Source organism: Neolamprologus brichardi, chromosome 14, assembly GCF_056152115.1.
Source record: "Neolamprologus brichardi isolate AB-2024 chromosome 14, ASM5615211v1, whole genome shotgun sequence".
NCBI lineage: Eukaryota > Metazoa > Chordata > Actinopteri > Cichliformes > Cichlidae > Neolamprologus > Neolamprologus brichardi.
The window spans coordinates 25,499,212-25,510,609 of record NC_142117.1 but is presented as its reverse complement, the minus strand read 5'-3'; positions in this window follow the sequence as shown (position 1 = coordinate 25,510,609).

The window sequence follows — 11,398 nt, the reverse complement described above, 5'->3', positions numbered from 1 at the left end:
CAGTGCCCATCCCTGCTCAGGCCATACCTGTGTTGATGTCATTTTTCAGCTAAACCAATTAGTGGAACTAAAAATGAAATTTACAGTGGTATTTATACCTTTTGGTGAAACATAAGAAATGATAGAAGAGTGGCAGTTCATTCTCAGTAGACCTACAAGGTTGGGCAAAAGGAGGGACATGCCCTAATTTTCAATTTAATGTAGGTTAAAGTGTGTAAAATAAATAGATAAATAAGATAAGATAAGATAAGATAAGATAAGAAGAACTTTATTTATCCCAAGGAAAATTATTTTGTTATACACATGCTCAATGCAGCAAGAGAGACAGAGGAACAGTAATAAGATATACAATATGTACAATAGAATACAAGTAAATACATACATATACAATACAATACAATAAATACATACATACACTTTAGCCATGCCCATTTAAATATGAAGTAACAGTGTAAAATAGAACTCCCAACAAATACACATGCTTTGCAAATTATTTTTCCATGGGAAATTTGCAGTGATTTCTCCTTCTATGGCAATAAAGGTCATATATTTACCATAAATTCCAGACTACAGAGTGCACCTGATTAAAAGCCACATGCTCTAATTTTAGAAAGGAAATCTATTTCTAAAATTAGAAATAGATTAGAAGTAACACACAATCTAATTAGAAATAGATTGTGTGTTACTTATGTTGTGTGTTACATAAGTAACACAAGTTATGTTGCTTATGTTTTTTTACTGAACAGTGAATGAACAACATTCCAATATCTTCTAACGACCGGTAAACATATATACTGAATACATACGACAGCCTACCAGGAAAAGTAATTAATCGCCTTCTTCATCTTCCTCTTGAGCACTAAAACCATCAAAGTCCTCTTCTTCAGTGTCCAAATTGAACAGCCTTAGGCTCTCGCCACACACTTCAGTCTCTTTGTTGTCACTCTCACTTGAGCACAGGTGGTCCTCTTCATCACGCAGCAGTCCAGCCTTTTGAAATCTGTTGGTGATGGTGGATGTTTTGACACAGCTCCACACATTTAGGATCCATTGGCAGACTTTAGTTAAAGATGCTCTTTGCATGCGGCCTGTTTTGGTAAATGATTTCTCGCCGCTTGTCATCCAAGCCTCCCATTCAAGGCGCAGTGCCACTTTAAATGCCTGGTTCACGCTGATGTCCAGTGGCTTCAAATACTTAGTGCTGCCCCAAAGAATCACAGCTGGAATTGAGTTTGTACTCTTGTTAGCAGTTTTTCCTGAATCTGTTATATGGGCCGTCATGCTGTCCATAACAGCAATGCTTTTTTTCTGTGAAAAAATCCCCCTTTGGCATTGTCAGCCGCTTAAAAATCACCATTGGTGGAAGCTTTAGCCTGGATGCTGTGTAGCTCAGAACACAAGTAAAATGCGTTCTCTCATGGTCACTTGTTTTCTGTGTGATGGACAAGTCACCTTTTTTATTAACAATCTGAGTGAGAGGCAGGTCAAACATCAAATGTATTTCATCCACATTTATAATATCGTCTGGCTCGATGGAATTCTCCACTATCTTTGTTTGAGTGACTGTGCAGAAGTTAGCAAGTTTTTCCTCGTAGTCGGGAGGGAGCTGCTGACACAAAATTGTGCCCTGATGAGCAGGCCTTTTCGTCTCACAAATCTAAATCACTGCAATGGTCCACTTCTAAAATCTTCAATTTTCATTTCGGTGGCGATTGCTTTAGCCTTCAGTCTGATCTGCACGGTGGAAACACCGCAGCCGCCTTCTCTCTGATGTTAATCCAGTTTTCAAGAAAGTTTTCAAGTTCGGGCCATCTGTTATGATTACCTCTGAAAGCTTTTGTCGTCTTTTTGCATTGACTCAGTTTTTCACACTGGCATCTCCACTGTCTCATCATCGATTCATTTATGCCAAGATTACATGCAGCGGGTTGTTTTCCTTCTTCAACCGCCAGATTGATTGCCTTTAACTTTAATGCATACATAATATTAAAATTTGGGCTGCATCATATGCTTTTCATCGAGTGTTTTCCATGTTGATGAGGATGATTTACAATAATTTAATTGTGAAAGTATGCTAATGTATCACACAATTTCATTGGACCTCTGTGAACTACTTATCAACTTTATTGGTCTACTGTTACAAGGCATAATGTTTTTGGTAGCATTAAAAAAAAAACATGCATGTTTTTTTTCCTCCTCCTCTGGTGTGTTCCTCACCTGAGTGCATGCTACTGTGCACAACCCGTGGCATTTCCACCCTCAAGAGACGAAAAAGGGGAACGAGGGCCGGCGTCCAGGTGAAACGGAGAAGGTACCGGAGGCTAGCTGCTTGGCTGTGGGGTGCCTGCGACCAGTATCTCTCCTGTCGTTTGCTGGGGATGTTACGCCGCCGCCTGGGACCCGAGCCCCATGGCTCGAAAGCAGTTTGCTCACTCTGTGTCCGTCATCCATTTTCCGTTTTGCTGGTGACAACTACGTCTGCTCATCGATCAAGGTTTTTCCCAACTCTGAAGTCGCCACCCTGCCCGGCAGGTCCACAGGTTTGCACAGGTGTTTAATTCAAGTACCGCTGCAGTCAGCTGTAGATTCCGCAGATAAACCGTCATCAATTTGGTTCACCCTGCTTAACGTTCGCTCCATAACGAACAAATCATTTATTCTAAATGATCTTTTTATTAAAGAGTCTCTAGATTTTATGTGTCTGACTGAGACGTGGCAGCAAAATAAGGATTATGTCCACTTGAATGAAATCTGCCCGTCTGGCTGTTCTGTCATTGGAACTCCGCGTCTTTTAGGACGTGGTGGAGGACTTGCTGCTGTTTACCAGGACAGACTCATATGCAAACTGATGACCTCGGACTTCTTTTCTTCATTTGAGTCACAGATGATGAAGGTCGGTTCTTTGAAAACCTTTTACTGTATTTTAATCTATCGACCTCCTGGACCTGCTGGGGCCTTTCTAACTGAATTTAACGACCTTCTGACATTGATCATTAAACTGGAGAAGGTTGTAATATTGGGAGACTTAAACCTTCATATTGATGACGCTTCCTGTAACACTGCTGCTGAGCCCATCACTATCACTGAGTCTTTTAAACTTTAAGCAGCATGTTTCTGGCCCCACACATACAAAGGGCCACACTCTTGATCTTGTTTTCTCCCTGAGTTTAAATATACATGATGTATGTGTGGAAGATGTCCATGTGAGTGACCATAGTTGTATATTCTTTAATTTGTCATTTTACGTGGATCCTTCACCTCCTAAATGATGATGATGATCCAAAGGCGGATTATAAACCGGGATGCTGCTAGAAGGTTTTCTGTCATGTTTGTCCCTCGCATGGCTCAAAATTATATGGATTCACTTATTTTGTCTTTTAACAATCAATGTAAATCTATTTTAGATACGGTGGCACCTCTGAAACTAAATGTTGTCCATTCTTCAAATTTCTGTTATTAGTGTGTTTGACTCTATTGGCCCCTGTATTCTGGAAATAATTAATACTTCTCTTTATACTGGCTCAGTTCCCAGCTATTTTAAAAAAGCTATTGTTGAACCTATATCAAAGAAACCAAATTTGGACCCATCTCTTCTAAGCAGTTACAGGCCAATATCAAAATTGCCATTGGTGTCAAAGATCTTGGAAAAAACAGTTGCAGAACAACTTAACAACTTTTTGGAGAAGAACAATTTTCTGGACATTTTCCAGTCTGGTTTCCGCAAATTGCACTCTACTGAAACCACTTTGCTTAAAGTGTCTAGTGACATTCTGATGGCAGCAGACACTGGAGAGTACACCGTTCTGGTTATGTTGGATCTCAGCTCTGCTTTTGATACTGTTGATCACAGCATCATGATAAATAGGCTGAAGGACTTGTTTGGGATTACTGGTGTTGTTTTAAAATGGTTTATGTCGTATCTATCTGAGAGATCCTTTACTGTCTGTATAAATCATGTGCTGTCGGAAACATCAGTTCTGCCTTCTGGGGTACCTCAAGGATCTGTTTTAGGTCCTATTCTCTTTTTGCTGTATATACTCCCTCTAGGCCAAATTATCAGACGTTACAATAATATTTCTTATCATCTCTATGCTGATGACATTCAGTTATACTGTTCTTTCTAAGCTTCTGAGTTGTATAAATTGTCTTGTTTAAATAATTGTCTGTCAGAAATCAAACAATGGTTTCATAAAACTTCCTACGTTGCAATAGACGTCAGCATGAACTATCACATGTACGGTGTACATTTTAGGACATCGTCAGGTCTCAGGAAAAAAGTTGTCAGGTCTCAGTCTCACATGAAAAAATGTCAGGTCTCAGACTCACATGAAAAAATGTCAGGTATCAGTCTCACATGAAAAAATGTCAGGTCTCAGACTCACATGAAAAAATGTCAGGTCTCAGACTCACATGAAAAAATATCAGTCTCACATGAAAAAATGTCAGGTCTCAGTCTCACATGAAAAAATGTCAGGTCTCAGACTCACATGAAAAAATGTCAGGTCTCAGACTCACATGAAAAAATGTCAGGTCTCAGACTCACATGAAAAAATGTCAGGTATCAGTCTCACATTAAAAAATGTCAGGTCTCAGACTCACATGAAAAAATGTCAGGTCTCAGACTCACATGAGGAGATGGATGTCAGGTCTCAGACTCACATGAAAAAATGTCAGGTCTCAGTCTCACATGAAAAAATGTCAGGTATCAGTCTCACATGAAAAAATGTCAGGTCTCAGTCTCAGATGGAGGCTGCCATCTTGCAAATTTGGAGTAGTGACTTGAGGTGGAGCGACTGTGTAACGCTCCCGCCCACACACCCGCTGGACATGACCGCAAACACGCCCCCCTACACTTTTTATGTAGCCCGGCTGCTCAAGTTTTTTTTGCTGGTTTACCGCGACTGACGACTCGTTTAATTAAGGTAAATACAACCATGTCACTGTTATAAAAAAAAGACACACAGTTTATCATCTTATAGTTCTAAAATCACTCTGTTGTTAATTCATTTGCTAGATTAGCCGCTAGCATACGCACTGTGTTGGAGGCTTGTTGCTAGCTAGTTAGCGATGCTACACACCTGCTACTCTTAATAGTCTGTGTTATTGAAGCATTGAGCACTCCTTAGGTTTTGTTATACATTTTTAGACAACGATGAGATCATCTGCACACTCTACAGAAGCCCAGAGTTACTGTTAATATCAAAAATATAATGCTGTCCTTTGAGATTTTAACATAAGACTGTGAGTGTAATTGATCTAAAACTGTTTAAATCTCTACATCCTGGTAACATGGAGACTTTAAAAACATCAGCAGAAGGTTTCAGTAGTGTAGTCTAATTTGTTCTTTTCATTTAATAATAGAGTCCATATTATATCAACAGCTACATTCACCCTGGAGAGAAACTAGTGAGGGAGACCATCAGGACCAAGCTGGGTTTCCTGGGTCCAGAGGTTTGGAGAAACTTCTTCCCTTTCTTCATCACAGCTGTCCTGTGCCTTAAGTTCTGTTGACCCGCTGTAAGAGGCATCATTTAAGAAACACCAGGAAGACTGAAGCTCATCGCATTGATCAAGCAGGACTCATGATCTTCACCAGCAGCTCCCTCACAGGGAAATCTTCAGCACTCCTCCATAGGCCCACCCCAGGAGATGGATAAACCCAGCATTTCATGAACACTGTGATGAGACCTTTGGTTTGTGTTAATGTTATAAATACTCAGATACTCCCCAAAGGCTCCAGACTTTTATATAAATATATGATATTCAGTCCTGTAGAAAGTTATATATTTAAAAATATATGATCCTCTCTGGTTACTCTGGTATGAATAACTCTGAATCACTTTATGGTAAATAACACTATCTGCAAAAAACAGTGAATGAATTCCAGATGACAAGTTTGTAGTTCAACATACAAGTGATGACCTTTGACCTTCATCAGGTTTTATTTAATTGTGTTAGACAAAATCTCATATGCTCTTCATGCAGCTGAGTACATCAAGTGTTTAAAACGGAAGCTGTGCAGGTCTGAGATACAAACTGAGGTCCTGTTAATGCTGATATATAGTGACACAGTTACATGGGTGATTAATCCTTTTGTTTTTTTGTCTTTAACTTTATCAATAAAGCTGCAGCCTTCACTACAGCACATGTGGTACTCTAACCTTTGTACTGTTTTCATCAGTTCATTTTACAGTTAACATATGAACATGTTGGATGATCTGTCTGCTGTCACTCGATGGGGCTGAGGTCTGAATCTGAGGGCAGCTCCTGTAATCACAAAGAGAACAGAACCATCAAACTCAGATATCAATTTTATCCCTCAAAATTGAAATAAAGCTGATTCTTCTGTCCTCACACACTCAGGATCTGAAGTTCTTCTCTTACATTTTTTTCAGTATTACAGTACACTATAGTACTTTAATCCATAGTTCCTGATTAATGAGGAGTTACTGAAGTACAAGCTTTTAAAAAAAATTGTTACTGTCTTTACAGATGTGGCAAGAGACTGAAAACATGCCGTTGTTTGCACATATTTAATATTCAGCTCTGCACAGGAGCTGAAGCAGGGTGCAGCCTGTTGCTTTTACAGTATAATACTTGTAATAAAAGTACAGTAACAGTAATTAGTGACTGAGCAGCCCGGGGCGTTTCTCTTGATTTCTTTAGTAAATGCATTCACCTGCACAGATTAGCTAAACGAACCCTGACATCTTAGCTAGCTAGATCTCAGGACCTAGCTAAGGACGGTAGTTACGGAGTAGCTTACAAACACATTTAATTTACCGAAATAGTGCAGCGGGGCCTCGGGTCCTTCTGTCGGGTAGTCCAGTTTACTGAAGAACACCTCAGGCTGTCAGGTTAAAACACTCGGTCGTGTTTTCGAAGTGTAAACGCTGGCCCTCCTCTCAGAGCCTACGCTCTATCTGCTATTCCCGAACAGAGATACGCAAGTTTCTCCGTGACTGCAGCTGTCACTACTGTCATTGGTGGGACGTGACAACAGCGCCACCTGCAGGAAGATTTTCTCTCTGTCTGATAGCTGTAGCTTTCATGTGAGTCTGAGACCTGACATTTTTTCATGTGAGACTGATACCTGACATTTTTTCATGTGAGACTGAGACCTGACATTTTTTCATGTGAGTCTGAGACCTGACATTTTTTCGTGTGAGACTGAGACCTGACATTTTTTCATGTGAGACTGAGACCTGACATTTTTTCATGTGAGTCTGAGACCTGACATTTTTTCGTGTGAGACTGAGACCTGACATTTTTTCATGTGAGACTGAGACCTGACATTTTTTCATGTGAGTCTGAGACCTGACATTTTTTCATGTGAGTCTGAGACCTGACATTTTTTCATGTGAGTCTGATACCTGACATTTTTTTCATGTGAAACTGAGACCTGACATTTTTTCATGTGAAACTGAGACCTGACAACTTTTTTCCTGAGACCTGACGATGTCCTAAAATGTACACCGTACACATGTCCGCAATTACCTGCCTGAAACCGGAAGTGACAGCATTTTTGCGAAAAATGTAGTTTTTTATCTTCAGGGCCTCATAAACCTATACTGGTGTTTTTAAAAGTCATGTTTGACTTTATGCTTTTCTTTATCGTTTCTGGGATGCTAAGAACTCAGATTGCACTGCCGGAAACAGTTTATTTTGATGCACATGCTGGTTTTTTGCAAATTTGCATGATAATATTGTGGCGTGTTGGAGGAGCAGCTCATTCTTTCCCATCATGGCTTGGGACATGTGCTGCTGTTTAGATGTTCTTGTTTTATTGTTTATGGTTACGTTACTTTTAACTGTTATCTTTAATGTTGTGTTTGTACTACGGTACAAAGTCACTGACAATTATTATTTTATAGAAAGAATGCAGTACCATAAGTGAGTTTTGTTATGCTGTTATTGACCATTGAAGCACACTGTAGCACAAGCAAGTGTTTTATAAAGAGCTCCCCTACCTGCTTGGGGTTGAACAGCAAGCTCCAACCTTCAGTAGATCTTCTTTGTTAAGATTTCTCTCCATGCCATGATATTTAATTTTGTTTTTCCTGCAGTACATAAAAATTGGTCTCAAAAATAAAACTATTCATACACTCAAAATAAATTTCCTGTGGTTTGAAACTATGTTATGCATCTGTTTTGTATTTACAGTTTTGAGAGATAAACCTCTTAAATTTCTCTAACTAGAAATTGTTGTAAAAAAGAAAAAAAAAACACAAACAAGTTTGTATAGTTTTTATAGATTATTGCACTTTTTTGCAATTTATGTAGTTACTATGGACTTAATGCATACATAATATTAAAATTTGAGCTATAACGGTTGTTTTGATGTATAGCAACTTACACTACAGCATGTAAAAATATAAAGATAAGCTCTGGCAGACTTAAGGCGGTCTTAAAGGGTTAAAAAGTTGGTATTCAGAATACAGTCACTTTGTTGAAATAAATGGATTACACGGCAGTCTTTTCCTGTTTCATATGCTAGGCTATGCCTCTATTTTTGGTAATTCCACGCTGGTGGAAACCCAAACAAAACACACATTAAGAGGCTCTAATGCCTGAGTCTCAATCTCACGGCCCATGTCACCACTACTTGCGCCTGACGAGCCCTGACGAGCCCAGTTATAAGTAAGCTAGGGTGACCAACCTTCCTCTTTTCCCCGGACATGTCCACTTTTCACATTTTGTCCGGGGGGATTTTAAAGATTGATGAAAATGTCCGGGTTTTCCTACAGAGGACCCATTTGTGTAACGTCATCCCCGAGCTGCTGCTTTGTGAGTTGTTGTTCTGCACTCACAGACGAGACAGACAGCGCGCAGTAGCACACCTGATGATGCTTAAAAGATGCCAAAGTGCAACTGCAGCTTTTCAGACAAACTGTAAAATAAATTTCCTTCATACTGTCCCGGTACTGGTACATTTTTTGTTTCACCATTCATTAACCGCACAAAGAAGGCGTCGTTTAAATGTGTTCAAATTTTCGTTAAGCAAACAGTATTATTAAAGTTATTCCTGACTTTTTGGAAATCAAAATATGGTCACCCTAAAGTAAGCTATTAAGACTCGACTGTACACTGTGTTCGGGTTTTCCTCCAAAATAATAATTTCCGTTGGAGCAGCCTTTCAACTCCTCTCTCTGTCTCTTGCTAGCAAAGTTGACCCAGACAAAGTAAAGCTAGTTTTCAGCTACGAGCCCGACACGGAACCCAGCTTATTAGCCAGAGGTCCCTTTCCAGACTGCTCAGGAACTGTGCAGACCAGCTCTGTCAGGTGGCCCTGTACATCTTCAACTTGAGCCTGAGCCTGGAGAGAGTTCCTGAACTGTGGAAGACTTCATGTGTGGTTCCGGTGCCAAAAATCGCACACCCCAAGGAGCCCAACCACTTCAGGCCTGTTGCCTTGACTTCTCATCTGATGAAGACCATGGAATGGCTCATCCTGCACCACCTTCGGCCACTGGTGGGCTCAGTGATGGACCCCCTGCAGTTCGCCTACCGTTCTGGAATTGGGGTGGATGACGCTGTCATCTACCTGGTACACAGATCCCTCTCTCACCTAGAGCAGGCGGGGAGTACTGTGAGGATCATGTTTTTTGACTTCTCCAGTGCTTTCAACACCATCCAACCTGCACTACTGAGAGGAAAGCTGGAGGGAGCCAGAGTAGGCAAACAGCTGACTGCATGGACCATCGACTACCTTACCAACAGACCACAGTATGTGAGGCTCCATGACTGTGTGTCCGAGGTGGTAATCTGCAGCACGGGGGCACCACAGGGCACGGTTCTCTCACCTTTCCTGTTCAGCCTTTACACTTCAGACTTCTGTTATAATTCGGACGATTGCCATCTACAGAAGTTCTCAGATGATACAGCCATCATTGGATGCGTATCAGACGGGAATGATCAGGAATACTGGGGGGTCATCAGTGACTTTGTTGGCTGGTGTGAGACCAATGTACTCCGAATCAACGCCGGCAAGACAAAGGAGATGATCATAGACTTCAGGAGGAAGTCACCCCCTACAACACCGGTGAACATCCAAGGGAAAGACATTGAGATAGTGGACTCTTATAAGTACCTGGGTGTTCACCTCAACAATAAACTGGACTGGATTACAAATACAGACATCCTGTATAAGAAGGGCCAGAGTCGACTCCACCTGCTGAGGAGACTGAGGTCCTTTGGAGTCTGCAGGACTCTGTTAAGGACATTCTATGACACTGAGGTAGCATCTGCCCTTTTCTATGCAGTGGCCTGCTGGGGGAGTGGATGCACGGACAGGGACAGGAGCAGGATTGACAAACTGGTGTGGAGGTCTAGCTGTGTGCTGGGATGTCCCCTGGAGTCTGTGGAGGTGGTTGGCGAGAGGAGGATGTTAGTAAAGCTGACATTCATCATGAACAAGCCACATCACCCACTGCATGAGTATGTGAGTGGGCTGAGCAGCTCCTTTAGTCAGAGACTGAAACACCCTCGCTGCAGGAAGGAGCACTTTCGCAGATCATTTATCCCAACAGCAGTTAGACTCTATAACTCCTCAATCATGATGTCATAAGTCACTGGACACTGTGAACATCCACGGCCACCACTTCATGCATAATGGACCTTCTATGTGTATGGACATGTGCAGGTATATATGTATGTATATGTATACATATGTATATTTACTGTGTACATGTGTGTGTGTACATGTCTATAAATAGGAATAGTAGTGGTACAATAGCTATATCAAGCTATATAGTTTATGTCTTCCATATTTCCAACCATATCCATAATCACATACTGTGTATGCTACCATTGTATATAGTATTATCTTACTTTTTTTCATTGATTGTACTTATTTGTATTTTTGTATTTCCTTCTGATATCTGTACCTGAGCTGAGGTGACGCAAAAATGTTCCCATTGTGGGATCAATAAAGTCTTATCTTATCTCCTATCTTATCTTACTTGGGGGACTGAAGAAGTCACTTGGATGAGTGACGAAACATTTCTCCCACTGAAATTGCTATGTCCAAATAACCAGAATCAACTTTTGGGGATTGACTTGCCTGGATGATTGGGCATGCATCAGGGACTTGGGAGACAGATTCTGTTCAGCATCAGCAACAATGTACCAGATGTGAGATGAAGAGCTAACACAGCACAAAGGCAACAGTATATGATCAGCAGTTTAGAGGTATTTTAGACATTCAATTTTTGTTTACACCAAAAACCCATCTTGTAGAGTACCATATATTATATTTTGTTCTGATCCTATACCAAGGAAGAGCTGGACTGTTATTGCTGTTACCAATATATTAAGAGGATAAAGGTAAACTTCCCTGATTTCATTTGCTATGTATCTGTGTGTACCTGCTCTTTGACAATTATGCATGAAACGCATA